This window comes from Oncorhynchus gorbuscha, linkage group LG18 (genome assembly GCF_021184085.1).
Source record: "Oncorhynchus gorbuscha isolate QuinsamMale2020 ecotype Even-year linkage group LG18, OgorEven_v1.0, whole genome shotgun sequence".
Lineage (NCBI taxonomy): Eukaryota > Metazoa > Chordata > Actinopteri > Salmoniformes > Salmonidae > Oncorhynchus > Oncorhynchus gorbuscha.
This window is the reverse complement of record NC_060190.1, coordinates 45,509,559-45,524,897: the sequence shown is the minus strand read 5'-3', so window position 1 is coordinate 45,524,897 and position 15,339 is coordinate 45,509,559. Positions and strand designations below refer to the sequence as shown.

Below are 15,339 nucleotides of genomic sequence, written 5' to 3'. Positions count from 1 at the left end.
TTGACATACATTCATTAGGCCCTAATCTGTGGATTTCACATGACTGGGCAGGGGGACCCAGTTGAGAGCCATGCCCACACAATGGGGAGCCAGGCCCAGCCAATCTGAATGAGTTTTTCCCCACAAAGGGGCTTTATTACAGACAGAAATACTCAGTTTCATCAGCTGTCTGGGTGATGGGTCTCAGATCAGATGATCCGGCACGTGAAAAAGCCGGATGTGGAGGTCCTGGGCTATCGCGGTTACACATGGTCTGTGGTTGTGAGGCCAGTTGGACGTAGAATGTATGCACACATGACTGTAAGTCGCTTTGGATAAAAGTGTCTGCTAAATGGCATATTATTTATTATATTTATTACTGTCAAATTCTCTAAAACTACGTTGGTGGTGGCTTATGATAGAGAAATGAACATTCAATACTCTGGCAACAGCTCTGGTGGACATTCCTGCAGTCAGCATGCCAATTGCAGGCTCCCTAAAAATGTTGACATATGTGGCAAATTAATCCATCCACCTGACAGGTGTGGCATATCAAGAAGGTGATTATTGTATGATCCTTACATAGGTGCACCTTGTGCTGGGGACAATAACATGTCACTTTTAACTTGTATGTGACAAAACTGCACATTTAATAGTGGCATGTTATTGTCCCCAGCACAAGGTGCACCTATGTAAGGATCATACAATAATCACCTTCTTGATATGCCACACCTGTCAGGTGGATGGATTAACTTTGCAAAGACAAAATGCTCACCAACAGGGATATAAACACATTTGTGCACAAAATTTAAGAGAATTAAGCTTCTTATTTTTTACATGTTGCTTTTATATTTTCGGTCAGTAGATTTGTTTTACAGCACCCTAAACCATTCTGTGGATTTATTCAAGATACATTTGTTTAATGTGTAAAAGAGACATTTAATACTTTATCTTATTATGGGTTTATCATGATTCTGTTATGATAGTTGCGCCAAGGATTATTTTCCAACCGTGAAATAGGTTACGGAGGGCACTGAAATCTCATCAACATTCACACATTTTCTACTTTTATAAACTGGGCTTGTTCTTTTGCCTCGAATCACTGCAAGTTGGCTGGAAATAACGGTTTTCACCTTGCACACCTAACAACCATGAAATGTCCTGTCACATATTTCCAAGCAGCTCACTGTGTTAACAAAGTGTTTCTCTCTCTAACATCCCTCAGGCAAAGCTGTCAATCAGCACCACACATCATGTCTGAAAGAGTTGGAAGCTTAATGTTGGTCCCTGAGTTTGTATTGTAGCAGTCTTTTCTGTATTCAAACAGACTGTTTCCCCTGGTTCCACCCTGGGCTATTGAATATCTCTTTAGGAAGATGAGAAACGACTGCCTGCTAAATGTAATGTAGCGTAATGGCTCCAGAGCTGAGCTGAGCTAAGATGAGCTGTGTGAGAACGGGCTTCAGGAATTCGAAATGCTGTCAATGGTGCTTAAAACCGTACGAGGGGAACCTGACACTGGCAGTCTCACTGACGATTCTCGACGCTGGTGGGTACCCAGGAGAGAAACCGGAGTTTTCATCGGCTTTGTACTATTGTCACTGAGCTCCAACTCTGCCTCGACTGAAGAACAAAGAATGGCCTATTTAACTGAAGAAAAAAAACAGATGCTTCTGAGATGCTTCTTTCTGATCTTCATAAAACAGCTACTGTAAACAAATGGAATAAAGGGGAAATATGATTTGAAAGCAAAGTAATACTGACTAGCTATCGGATTGAAAGGTGGCATCACTAGTCAACAGAAAGGAAAGACCTCACGAGCATGCTGTATTCAGCATGCAGAATCAAAGCTTTTTCATGTGCCATACCATATGTATCGGCATCAAACAATACTGTGTTCTTTTGGTTTTCTCCACAGAGGTTCCTGGTCCAGTAAGCTTAAATAATATAAATATGGGATGGCGGGGGAAGAGCAGTTTGATGTTAAATAGGGCTGGCAGCGTCCCTTTGCCTGGTGCCCAGAAAGGTTTGTGTTCTGTAATACAAGGTGAAGCTCGTTCGCTGCTGCAGGCTTCAAAGTACTGATTGGAGACAGAATGTGAGCGGACAATTTCTTTGCTGAGGCTTAGAGAATAGTTTGAGTCTCGGATTTGTCTGAGGTCAACAGCATAGTGGCTTCAAGCACTCCAGGCAAGGTCAAAACTATAAGAGGTCCCTGTGAAGTAGCTTTGTCATAGGACATTCGACATAACACAGGCCATGGGGGTGACATTCTGTACGGCAGATGTACTGTTAACTGCACAGCACCACCACAGCAATGACAAAGACCATGTTTCCATGCTGCAGAGGGTGTAATTTGGTCAGCCAAGCCCTTCCCGTGGATATATACAGTCTGTGACTTAGCGAAGGGAAGTTGGCCATTTGTGTTTAGCAACTGGAGCAGTGATCTTGTGCAGGGGATGGTTTCTGTCCCTGTGATGTTGCGCCGCCTGGCCCCAGCCCCAAGCGGCATCCTACAATCTGTGGTTAACCACTGTCCCAGCCCTTCCTTTTACCCATGGGCCTCCCTCGCTCTCCATCAGCCTACATGGGCCTAGGTCTCATATAACCAGCACCAGCCCTGGAGATGCCTGGCTCCTACAACAAACACATTCCAACCCATACTTCCAGGGACTCTGAGCTCTTCCCAGACTGAATGAAGGATTGTTTTCTTCCTTTCTTTCCATTACTTTCTCTCGTTTTCTCTCTCTACATGTAGGCTATCCAGTGGCAAAACAAGAGGAGCCAGGAGAAACGCCCCAGAAAAATCTGACACTGATCCGCATGAATGGCAGGGAGGACTTTTTAAAGCACTCTCGTAAAAAATGGCCGACTGTGAACCGGCAGCTGCAATGGTGGATTTGACAGACGAGTTTGGAAAAATAGGTCACTCGCGCCAGAAGTGTGTCCTCACCTCTTAGAAACCATGAGCAATCGCAGAATTATTCCCCAGTATTCTCGATTCCTTGCATAGCGCCTTCATTGTGGTTTATTTGAAGTGTCTGAAGCCTTAGTGGTTCTTCTCAATCTGTGAAGGGGAGGAATGCTGTGAATTTAGGCCTGCAGTTACAGATGATGCTTTGCCCTTTTGAACAGAACCAAAACAAGTCTTGTAGCCAGCATGACATCAGTTCAAATAAACATTTTCAAAATGGACCTTTTAGAAAAAAGAATGTGAATGTTCTGGAGTACGTATAAACATCAATGATTCATGGAATGAAAAGGAATCCATGACATCAAACGTTTACGGTTTGATTATTGGCTACGGCCCAATTCTTTGAGAGCAATCAAGTTATTTAAAAAAGGAGCTCGTTCGAGGTTATGAGTCCCCTATTTGAAATAAAAATGTGCATTTCAAACAGTGTTTTGTGGTTCACTTGTTCATGCGTTTGTATGGATAACAAGCACAGACTACTCCCAGTGTTGGGGGAGGGAAGATGGAGGTAATTCAACTCCTCAAAATAAACAGGAGCTCTCTATTAATTAGATCTAGGCCAGAAGCACAACCTTTAATTGAAGGGTACAATGTACTTGGCTTTAACACCATTGTTTGATTAGGCAATGCAGCAATTACATACGGCAGGCGCACAGCATGCCTTCTCTACACATGTTTCCATTTGTGGGTGGATGTGTTTGCTCATTGGGGTGGCAACCTCTGAGAAAAAGAGTACAGGATTGAGCGGGAGGGGGCAAGGGAATGAGGGGAAGAGGCAGTGGTAGTTAACCACAGGGTCCATCCTTCACTACTTCCACGCCCATAAGGAACAACACCAAAGGGATACAAAACCCCTCTTTTGAGGGCTATACAAAGTCTTTCAATTAGGGTAAGAGGATGGGGAGATAGAAATATCCCAATGAGGAAATTCTACCACCATTACATATGGGGGAGAGAAGCTAGTAACTGAACAACATTGTTCCTACAACAGAGCTATCCTTTTGTCTATTTGTGCTACTTCATCTGAAAGTTAACCACCATTGACTGTCTCAGTTTGATACAAGAGCAAATATTCTAAATCAGCACAAATACCTAACAGTAAGATCATCAATGATGGATGCACCCCGACTCTAGTGAATGTATTTTTGCAAACAAACGTATCAAGACTGCAGAAAATGTGCAATGATGGCGCAATCTATATTGAGCTAATGTTCAATTGTCATGATTCTCTGCAGTGTATATTGGTATGCCAGCAGCATACCACCCTGCATACCACTGCTGGCTTGCTTCTGAAGCTAAGCAGGGTTGGTCCTGGTCAGTTCCTGGATGGAAGACCAGATGGAAGTGGTGGAAGTGGTGTTGGAGGGCCAGTAGGAGGCACTCCTTCCTCTGGTCTAAAAAATATCCCAATGCTGCAGGGCAGTGATTGGGGACACTGCCCTGTGTAGGGTGCTGTCTTTCGGATGGGACGTTAAACGGGTGTCCTGACTCTCTGAGGTCATCAAAGATCCCATGGCACTTATCGTAGGGGTGTTAACCCCGGTGTCCTGGCTAAATTCCCAATCTGGCCCTCAAACCATCATGGTCACCTAATAATCCCCAGTTTACAATTGGCTCATTAATCCCCCTCCTCTCCCCTGTAACTATTTCCCAGGTCGTTGCTGCAAATGAGAACGTGTTCTCAGTCAACTTACCTGGTAAAATAATGGATAAATAAAAAAATAAAGATATCAAAGGATTGCATGAATCCAATTCAGTTACTACTGAACATAGAATGCAACTTTTCTGGCAAGCCAAAGTGATGATGCGGTATTACTGGCTCTCCCTGAAAGCTATTGGAGTCACAGGCTTCATTCATTATGCAATAGAACACGCAGACAGATAGGCCTATGTGTAGAGGCATCAATCCACAACCACTTGTTTATCCCTGAACAGTCTCTGTATTAATGAAACTGTACGTAACTTGAATATGTAACGTGAATAAGTCTGCGAAAGAGAATGCTCTCTATCAGTACAGTATGACTGCTTCTCTGAATGTACGGGTAACTGCCAAAATAAAAGGAAACACTTGAGTAAGTGAGGGATACAAAGTATCTTGAATGCAGGTGCTTTCACACAGGTGTGGTTCCTGGGTTAATTAAGCATTAACATCACATCTTGCTTAGGGTCATGTATAAAATGCCCAGTTGCCCATTATTTTGGCTACCATGACTAGAAGAAATCTCAGTGACTTTGATAGAGGGGTCTCAAAGGAGCATAGGAGTTTAAAGTTTGTGTGTGTACTTGTTTCCTTATCTTATCAGGACCCCAATGTCCTAACAATTCACCCCAATGTCCTGACAAGGTAGAAAATAACCTCACACTCAACGTCAACAAAACTAAGGAGATGATTGTGGACTTCAGGAAACAGCAGAGGGAACACCCCCCCTATCCACACCGATGGAACAGTAGTGGAGAGGGTAGCAAGTTTTAAGTTCCTCGGCATACACATCACAGACAAACTGAATTGGTCCACTCACACAGACAGCATCGTGAAGAAGACGCAGCAACGCCTCTTCAACCTCAGGAGGCTGAAGAAATTCGGCTTGTCACCGAAAGCACTCACAAACTTCTACAGATGCACAATCGAGAGCATCCTGGCGGGCTGTATCACCGCCTGGTACGGCAACTGCTCCGCCCTCAACCGTAAGGCTCTCCAGAGGGTAGTGAGGTCTGCACAACGCATCACCGGGGGGCAAACTACCTGCCCTCCAGGACACCTACACCACCCGATGTTACAGGAAGGCCATAAAGATCATCAAGGACATCAACCACCCGAGCCACTGCCTGTTCACCCCGCTATCATCCAGAAGGCGAGGTCAGTACAGGTGCATCAAAGCAGGGACCGAGAGACTGAAAAACAGCTTCTATCTCAAGGCCATCAGACTGTTAAACAGCCACCACTAACATTGAGTGGCTGCTGCCAACACACTGACACTGACTCAACTCCAGCCACTTTAATAATGGGAATTGATGGGAAATGATGTAAATATATCACTAGCCACTTTAAACAATGCTACCTTATATAATGTTACTTACCCTACATTATTCATCTCATATGCATACGTATATACTGTACTCTATATCATCGACTGCATCCTTATGTAATATATGTATCACTAGCCACTAACTATGCCACTTTGTTTACATACTCCTCTCATATGTATATACTGTACTCAATACCATCTACTGTATCTTGCCTATGCTGCTCTGTACCATCACTCATTCATATATCCTTATGTACATATTCTTTATCCCCTTACACTGTGTATTAGACAGTAGTTTTGGAATTGTTAGTTAGATTATTTGTTGGTTATTACTGCATTGTCGGAACTAGAAGCACAAGCATTTCGCTACACTTGCATTAACATCTGCCAAACATGTGTATGTGACAAATAAAATTGGATTTGATTTGATTTTTTTTGTAAAAGTCAGAACGTTTTTAACGTCCTGAATTTGTTCAAATGCTATTTTAAGCTTAATGGTTAGGTTTTGGGGTTAAGGTTAGGGCAGGGTTGGGGAAAATAGAGTTTTAATGGTCAAACATTTTTACTCCACAAAAAGACATTTCTAGAAAATAAAGCACTGTGTGTGTTAGTCTCAGTCGCCAGATGTCAACCCCACTTGAACACTTATGGGAGAACCATCAACAAAACACCAGATTATGGACATCCCAGTGGCAGAATGGTGTCAAATCCCTCCAATAGATTTCAAGACACTTGTAGAATCTATGCCAAAGTGAATTGAAGCTGTTCTGGTGGCTCGCAATGGCCCAACGCCTTATTAAGATACTATGTTGGTGTTTCCTATATTTTGTCAGTTAAGTATGAAAGCCTGTACTGGTGTGCAATGTGCATGCTGGTAAACTCTCTAATGTAAAACATGTTCTTCAACTTATAGATTTACCTCCCACCATCGGAAGCAGATAAGCGCTCATGGACCTCAGCTTGGCTTGGCTCCCTTTATGCCTATATCTTACACCAAGTAAGCTCTCCAATAATCATATCTTTAGTTTGGCAGGCATGTCTAAATCACAGTCAAATGTCCTGCTTAATTAATGCATCTACGTAAATCTTTGTGATGAAGTTGCCCGAGTCTGTTACTTTGCATCGTTTTTGATCCACTCACACAATTGATATTAACTGCAGTAGTTTGTGTATGGCAAGTGTTATCATGCAGGTGTGATCTGCAGTCAGCAGTGGTCCTAGCTCATTAACCAGCCCTGTGAGAGCAGATGGGACAGTAGAGATAAGAAGGGATCACTTCAACACTGACCTCGAAGACCATACATTATCATAATCAATGCCTAGCCTAAACCCCCACCATCATCCCCACCACAAGGCACCTGCTCAATAAGATCACTACACGTCTGGGACAACATCCCGGGACAGGACAAGAATTATAAAGCCAGCGACCTCTCAGAAAAACACTAAGATGTAGGAGATCCCTGAACTTTGACATCTCAGCAGAAAAAAAATCCATAATCACATCTGCAGGGCGTCATTTGCTGCGGGACCGTTTTATGGGATCCTGAACAATTCTGCAATTTTGTGTTTTTTTCCCACTGATTTTAACTTTTTTTGTACATAATGTTTCCTCCACCATTTCCTAAGAACAGCTTCTGGACATCAGAACATCGATAACTAACCTTGATTTGGATGAAGATTTCTACTTCAACGAGTCCGAGGCGCAGGATATACTGCTCACCCCGGACCAGGGACTAATTCCTGAGACTTGTAAAATAGACTACGTCGGTGAGTACATAAACCACCTTTGTACATTCGCCAATAGAACGAAGGGTAATCACTGAGAGCAAAAACTCAAACAGGAAGTACCAGTGAAGTGGTCTGATGAAGCAGATGCTAAGCTACAGGACTGTTTCACTAGCACAGACTGGAATATGTTCTGGGATTCATCCGATGGCATTGAGATGTTCACCACATCAGTCACCGGCTTCATTAACAAGTGCATCGACAATGTCATCCCCACATTGACCAAATGCATCTATCCCAACCAGAATCCATCGGTTAATGGCAAAATCCGCACTGAGCTAAAGGCTAGAGCAGAACACTAATCCGGATGCATAAGACATTTTGCTTCGCCCTCAGATGAACCATCAAACAGGCAAAGCGTCAATACAGGACTAAGATCGAATTCTACTTCACCGGCTCTGCTACTCGTCGGCTTACAAACTATCACAGACTACAAAGGGAAACCCAGCCAAAAGCTGCCCAGTGACGCGAGCTGCCCAGACAACCTAAATGTATTCTATGCTCGCTTCGAGGAAAGCCACACTGACCATGCATGGGAACACCAGCTGTTCCAAACGACTGTGTGATCACGCTCTCCGTAGCCAATGTGAGCTAGACCTTTAAACAGTTTTACATTCAGAATTCAGAACAATTTCTATTGCACTCCACACTGCCCTTTCCCACGTAGAGAAGAGGAACATCTATGTCAAAATGCTATTCATTAACTACAGCTCAGTGTTCAACACCATAATTCCCTCCAAGCACATCACTAAGCTAAGAACCCTGGGACTGAACAGATCCCTCAACACCTCCGTCTGCAACTGGATCCTGGACTTCCTGACGGGCCACCCCCAGGTGGTGAGGGTAGGCAACAACACATCTTCCACGCTGACCCTCAACACTGGGGCCCCTCAGGGGGGCGTGCTTAGTGGCCGCGCACGACTCCAACACCATCATTAAGTTTGCCAACGACACCATGGTGGTAGGCCTGATCACCGGCGATGATGAGACCGCCTGTAGTGAGGAGGTCAGAGACCTGGTAGTGTGGTTCCAGGACAACAACCTCTCCCTCAACGTCAGCAAAGCAAAGGAGCTGATCGTGGACTACAGGAAACAAAAGTCCGAGCATGGCCCCATTCACATTGACGGGGATGTAGTGGAGCAGGTTAAGAGCTTTAAATTCCTTGGTGTCCACATCACTAAGGATCTATCATGTCCCACACACACCAACACAGTCGTAAATGGGGCACGACAACGCCTCTTCCTCCTCAGGAGGCTGAAAAGATTTGGTATGGGCCCTCAGATCCTTAAAAAGTTATTCAGCTGCATCACTGAAAGCATCTTGACTGGCTGCATCACCACTTGGTATGGCAACTGCTTGACATCTTACGACAAGGTGCTACAGAGGGTAATGTATATGACCCAGTACGTCACTGAGCCCGAGCTCCCTGCCATCCAGGACCTCTATACCAGGCAGTCAGAGGAAGGCCCTAACAATTGTAAGACTCCAGCCATCCAAGTTATAGTCATAGATTGTTATCTCTGCTACCGAATGGCAAGTTTTACCGATGCACCAAGTCTGGAACCATCAGGACCCTGAACAGCTTCTAACCCCAAGCCATAAGACTGCTAAGTAGCGACCTGCATTGACCCTTCTTTAACTCATTACATACTACTACTGTTTTATGATCTGTCACTTTATTTCTAGTTATATGTACACATCCACCTTAATTACCTCGTACCCCTGCACATCCACTCGGTACTGGTACCCTGTTATCGTTACTCATTGTGTATTTATTATTAAGTGTTTTACTCTCCTATTATTTCTCTGCATTGTTGCATTGTTGGAAAGGGCTCGTAAGTAAGCATTTCACTGTTGATCTACACCTGTTGTTTACGAAGCGTGTGACGAATAACATTTGATTTGAGCCGGCCAGAGAGCAGTGGGCCAGGGGACACAGAATGAAAATAAGTAGTTAGCCCAGACCAGGCCAGGCCCAGGTTAGAGAGAGGACCTACTTTACTCCATGTTTTAACTCTCCTCAAGTCATAAAATCACACTTATCCAAGATGTTTTTATCTTCCTCTATGGTTCCCTACAGAAAACCTGGAAAATGGCCCACAGCTGCAGTGTGGAAGCGCAGAACAAGGCACCATATTGGCCAGGAATTTCAACCAAGGCTTTATCGAGGGTAAATTCAATTAACATATTTTCGTTTCACAACTGAAAGAATCGTGGCTTCTGAAAGTCTCTAGTGTGAGTGTACAGAATCTGTCTATCTCAATACAATATATATATATATATACCAGTAATAAAGACATCAAACATCAGAGGGTATGTAATTAAAAGTTGGAGACTTTTATCTCCCTCACCAACTTTAAACATCTGCTATCTGAGCAGCTAACCGATCGTTGCAGCTGAACATAGTCCATCGGTAAATAGCCCACCCAATTTACCTACCTCATCCCAATACTGTTTTTATTCATTTACTTTTCTGCGCTTTTGCACACCAGTGTCTCTACCAGCACATGACCATCTGATCATTTATCACTCCAGTGTTAATCTGCTAAATTGTAATTATTTGCCTACCTCCTCATGCCTTTTGCACACAATGTATATAGACTCTTTTTTCTTTTTTTCTACTGTGTTATTGACTTGTTTTTTTACTCCATGTGTAACTCTGTGTTGTTGTCTGTTCACACTGCTATGCTTTATCTTGGCCAGGTCACAGATGTAAATGAGAACTTGTTCTCAACTAGCCTACCTGGTTAAATAAAGGTGAAATAAAAAATAAAAATAAAATTACCCTACACTCAACCTGTTCTTCCTAGAAGTCATTCCAGGATAATGCACCGATGCAGAAGTTTTGCGCAAGCTTACATAACGACGACTCCAGGCAATTAAGTTGAAACTGAATCGGGGGAAAGCCCAAAAGGTATGCTTGTCATCGGAAAGGACTGGGGAGTTTTTCAGGATAAAAAGAAACAAAATAGAGCTAAGCACTGGCAAAATTCAGAGGAAAACTTGGTTCAGTCTGCTTTCCAACAGACACAAAGACAAAGGCCAAATATACACTGGAGTTGCTTACCAAGACAACGTATGTTCAAGTGGCCTAGCTACAGTTTTGACTTAAATCCACTTAGAAATCTATAGCAAGACTTGAAAATGGCTGTCTAGCAATGATCAACAACCAACTTGAAGAATTTTAAAAAGAATAATGTGCAAATATTTGACAATGCAGGTGTGCAAACCTCTTAGAGGTTTGCACACCTAGAGACTCACAGCTGTAATCACAGCTAAAGGTGTATTGACTCAGGAGTGTGAATACTTATGCAAAATTGATATTTCTTTACATAATTTTAAATCAATTTGCAAACATTTCTAAAAAAATGTTTTGACTTTGTCATAATGGGGTATTGTGTGTAGATGGGTGGGGAAAAATCTAGTTAATCAATTTTGAATTCATGGTGTTACACAGCAAAATATGGTATAAGTCAAGGGGTATTAATACTTTCTGAAGGCACAGTAAACCTGCTCAACCTAGTCTTCCACCTCTCCACGGAACAGTGCACAAATGTGAGGAAATGTAAACTGGTGTGTCGTGTGTGTGTCCTGGAGTGTGTGTTTCCTGCATAGCATCCTCAGGGTGGCTTGGTTGGGGAGAGAGGCACAGTAAGCCAGCCTGTGCAACCAGAGTGCAGTGGAGCAGACTGCTTTAGCCTGATAGGCCGGGTAATTTCATCTCACAAAGGCCACTTACAGCCAGACAGAGACAGCAGCAGCCATTCCCCATCATCCCCATGCCACACACAAGATGCAGCATTAAACATGGTTCGTTTCACCTCAGGGCACTACAGCCCCCCATTATCACCTCAAACACGGAGGCCTGTTATGGTGAGTGGAGTACATCAACACATCCGATATGAATATGAATGAGTCAGAGCGTTGTGGGGTAAAGGGAAACACAAGAGGTTCATGGGTTTGTGTAACATCTGGGTTGTAACATCTGGGTTTGTGTAACATCTGTGTGTGCCGCATAAAAATAAACAGCCTCAGAAGGAATTAGCCTCCTTGGCAACAATATCACTGTTGGATTACACACACACACACACAAGCGAGAGCACGCACACACAACATATACGCACACGTACGCAGCAGACAAAAGCGTCTGCCTGAAAGCCAAATTCACTCACCTAATCCCCCACACAGCTTTTCTGGCCTCTCTACTGCAGAGCTTACCGTCCCCTTACAGCTCTCTACATTAGGTGCCAAATGCTCATGAAAATCAGCCTGGAGTAGACTCTCACGCTGCACATGCCCAATGACAGTAGCCTAACATCATCGCACCCAAATGGAAGACTGCCTTATCCTCCTCTAGGACGTTGTCCATTGCTGACTGTTTGTTCAGACCTGGCTTTTGGATGGGTGTGGTAGGCACGGCATCCTTCTCCGTGCAACCCTCTCTCCATTCTCATCCAGGCTCAGTTTTCCACTCTTCCTCTGTCACTAATCCCTGCTGTAGGGCTCTGTATCAGTCCATCTCTCCCTGGTCTGTCAGTTTGTCTGCCTGCCTGACTGCCTGCCTGCTCTGTTTGCCTGCCTGCTCTGTCAGCCTGTTTATCATTTATCCCGGGTCATTACTGTCTGGTTTATGGTCACTTCCTTTTCAGGAACTCCTGTTGAAATTAGATCAATACAGTTCAACCCAGGGATACATTTTCCCCCTGCATGGAATAAACGTTTGTCACATGCTGATAGATGAAGTAGCCATGAAGTAGCCTTGTTCTTGCATGATATGGAGTAGATCTGCCAATTGTGGTAGGTAGCCCAGAGGTTAGGAAGGCGAGCCAGCAGCCAGTTCGAATCCAGGGTTCGACAGAACAAATCTGGTGGGAAGTGGGCTGGCAACCGGGGGGTTGCTGGTATCAAATCCTAGTTGCCATTACCTACCTACCGTAGTGACCTTGAGCAAGGCACTTAACCCCCCACAACAACATCACCCTGGGCACCCAGTGTGGCAGCCCCCTGCACCTCTCCAAAACCTGTATACGGTATGTACTGTATATCTATGTGTATGTATGTCTGTATTTCGTGGGAGAATGGGTTAAAAGTCCAATTTCAGTTGGACCTTGATCAATCATAATACTATGTGAAGATTACTTTAGGGGGTATTATTTGATTAGCAAAATATCTGATTCCCTTTCAATTGCCAATTATTTTTCAAATCTCGATTTCTTCAAACAGTCACCTGTCAAGTGGAGTGCTGTGGTGTATATTAAAAGGAAGGAAATGTGACAGCTTCTCATCACAGGTCCGGAGGTTCAGACAGACAGACAGACCACTTCACAGTGAGAGATGAAAAACAGTCACCCACTCTCTCTCTCCTCTTGCTCTCATCCTTCCTCACCATTGATTTTCTCTCCTTCCTGAGTATCATCAACACAGTGTCAGTATGCTACACAGAACTGGAGCTTCAAGGAAGCCAAGGCCCCAGCGCACCAGACATGCCCTTTCACAACACCAGCCGTCAATCACAGCCGTATCCCGGCACCAGCTGCCATGGAGAACCAAGAAAAATAGACTGCATGGTGTCTCCATGACAACAGGGGCGTGCACACATCCCTTGGGAGCAGCTGATTGGAGGAGAGCAGGGTGGGGGGATGCAGATAGGTGGGGAAGAGGGGTTAGAATGCATGTGTAGGTTCACTCCTTGTGACATGACATGAATGTTATTTTCTCTTTCTGTCTCTGGATGTGTAGCAAGCGGAGGCTTTGGATGGATCAAATAATGTAAAGATAAATCATAATCTTGTTTAATTACTTTGTATTATTGCTGCTCTGAAACACATCCCTTAACAAATAAAATGACTTTATCTCCCAGCAGTAACCCAGGCTGAACATGCTTGGGAACGACACAGCGATACTCTATGCACAATATATGTCATTCTGTAATCACATCATTTATCAAATACACTATACATGCCATTTAACAGGTCTAGCCATTATGATATTACTGCTGTATGGTAAAACATGTATTTGTAGCCAAAGTGTTCATCCTGCCAGACTATTGCTCACCCATTAGCGCGAGACAGTTTCCACAGAGGCCAAGGTCACCTGGTGCCTCAGAACAGTAAACAGAAACCACAGGGAGAGCTTATGTATTCTGGGAGTAGACTGTACCACCACCACAGCTACATACAGCAGCTACAGCAGAAAGAGGAACTTCCTACAGAACAGAAGACAAAGGGCCTGGAGAGAGAGAGAGAGAGAAAGAGACAGAGACAAAGAGAGACTCAGGGACAAGTAAGGAGATAGCCTTGTGCCTCCTGTCCAGTATCCTCCATGTCCGCTGCAGTCTGGCCAACTCCAGTCCAGTCTCTGGAGAGCCCAAACCAACTGACCAAGCAAACATGCTCTCAAAAATAACTGCATTTATGGGATCATTCCTTTAAATGGCTGCCAGTCTACCATTGCCTCCAAACCAAGAGTATCTAGTAGAAAAGAGTAAGTAGTCTTGCTCAAGCTTAGGCTTGTGTGAGCCAGAACAGCTCATTGGAGCGGGAGCCTATCTCCTGTTTCTGTAGCATAAGAGCCTGAGGCATGCCATCACAATGCCTTAACCCCAATTTATCTCCTTAATGCGGAGTCTCAAGAAGAGACTCATAAGGTCCCATTTTTACAGACTTTGGTATGACTCAGACGGGATCGAAATCACAACCTTCAAATCTTAGGGTGGACACTAACAACAAGGTCACTGAGTGTCTAGTAGTCTACTTTAAACACAAGTTATTTACTTTCTATTTAAGGATGTAGATCTGAAAGCTCTTACTTAGACAACCTCAACAGATGAGTTTCTCTTCTGTGTCTCTCATTCCCCTTTTGTTAAGGAAAATAATTGCCTCCTCCAGAGATAGTCAACAATTATTAACTGCAATCCTTCTCTGTGTTTGCTAGGAGTGACTTGGGGGTCCTGATCAAAGACAGTACAGTGGTGACGACAGACAAGACCAAGGCATAGAGCTGCTGTGCTGGGAGTCCCAGGCCAGTGTGAAAAGCTGACAATGATGAATGTCAATATTTTGGATTGCACTATACTGAGGCCACTGAGACCAGTCAGTTGAAAAAGTGTGAGAGAGCAGAGCATGACCCTGGAGACCCCATCCATAGAAAGACTGCATCATGACATCATGTCAGTGCTGGGATTTGTTCTGCAGTGGGGTTCACCTGTGGAGCAATTCACCAAACACAGCCTAGGTCTACCTCCCTGGGCTCCACAGTCATAAGCCTGCCCCACACATTCCAAGGGGCCCAGACAATCCTCTCTACACATGGATTCATCATTAAGCCACGTTACAGTATAATGTATGTGTGATGTCAAGTGGATTGTATAAGCGGATGATTTAGCTCCAGAGTGCCCTATGATCTTCTACATCCATCTTGACTGCTAGAAGTTTTGCCACCTGTGTTAATTCACTTGACAGTTGTGCTTCTCTAGGTCTTCAGTAATGTATAATGTGCTGCGATGCTACAGTACATCTCTATCTTCAGTGGAGGTTGCTGAAGGACTGCTGTGCTGCTAATAGCTGCCTCAGCTC

General features: G+C 44.1%; 1 protein-coding gene across 3 annotated transcripts in view; it reads right to left on the bottom strand.

Annotated features, from left to right (window-relative positions):
• The window catches only part of LOC124003048 (SLIT-ROBO Rho GTPase-activating protein 3-like), a 133,783-nt gene that overhangs the window by 92,249 nt on the left and 26,195 nt on the right, over positions 1–15,339 (bottom strand). The gene's annotated exons all lie outside the window — the stretch shown is intronic.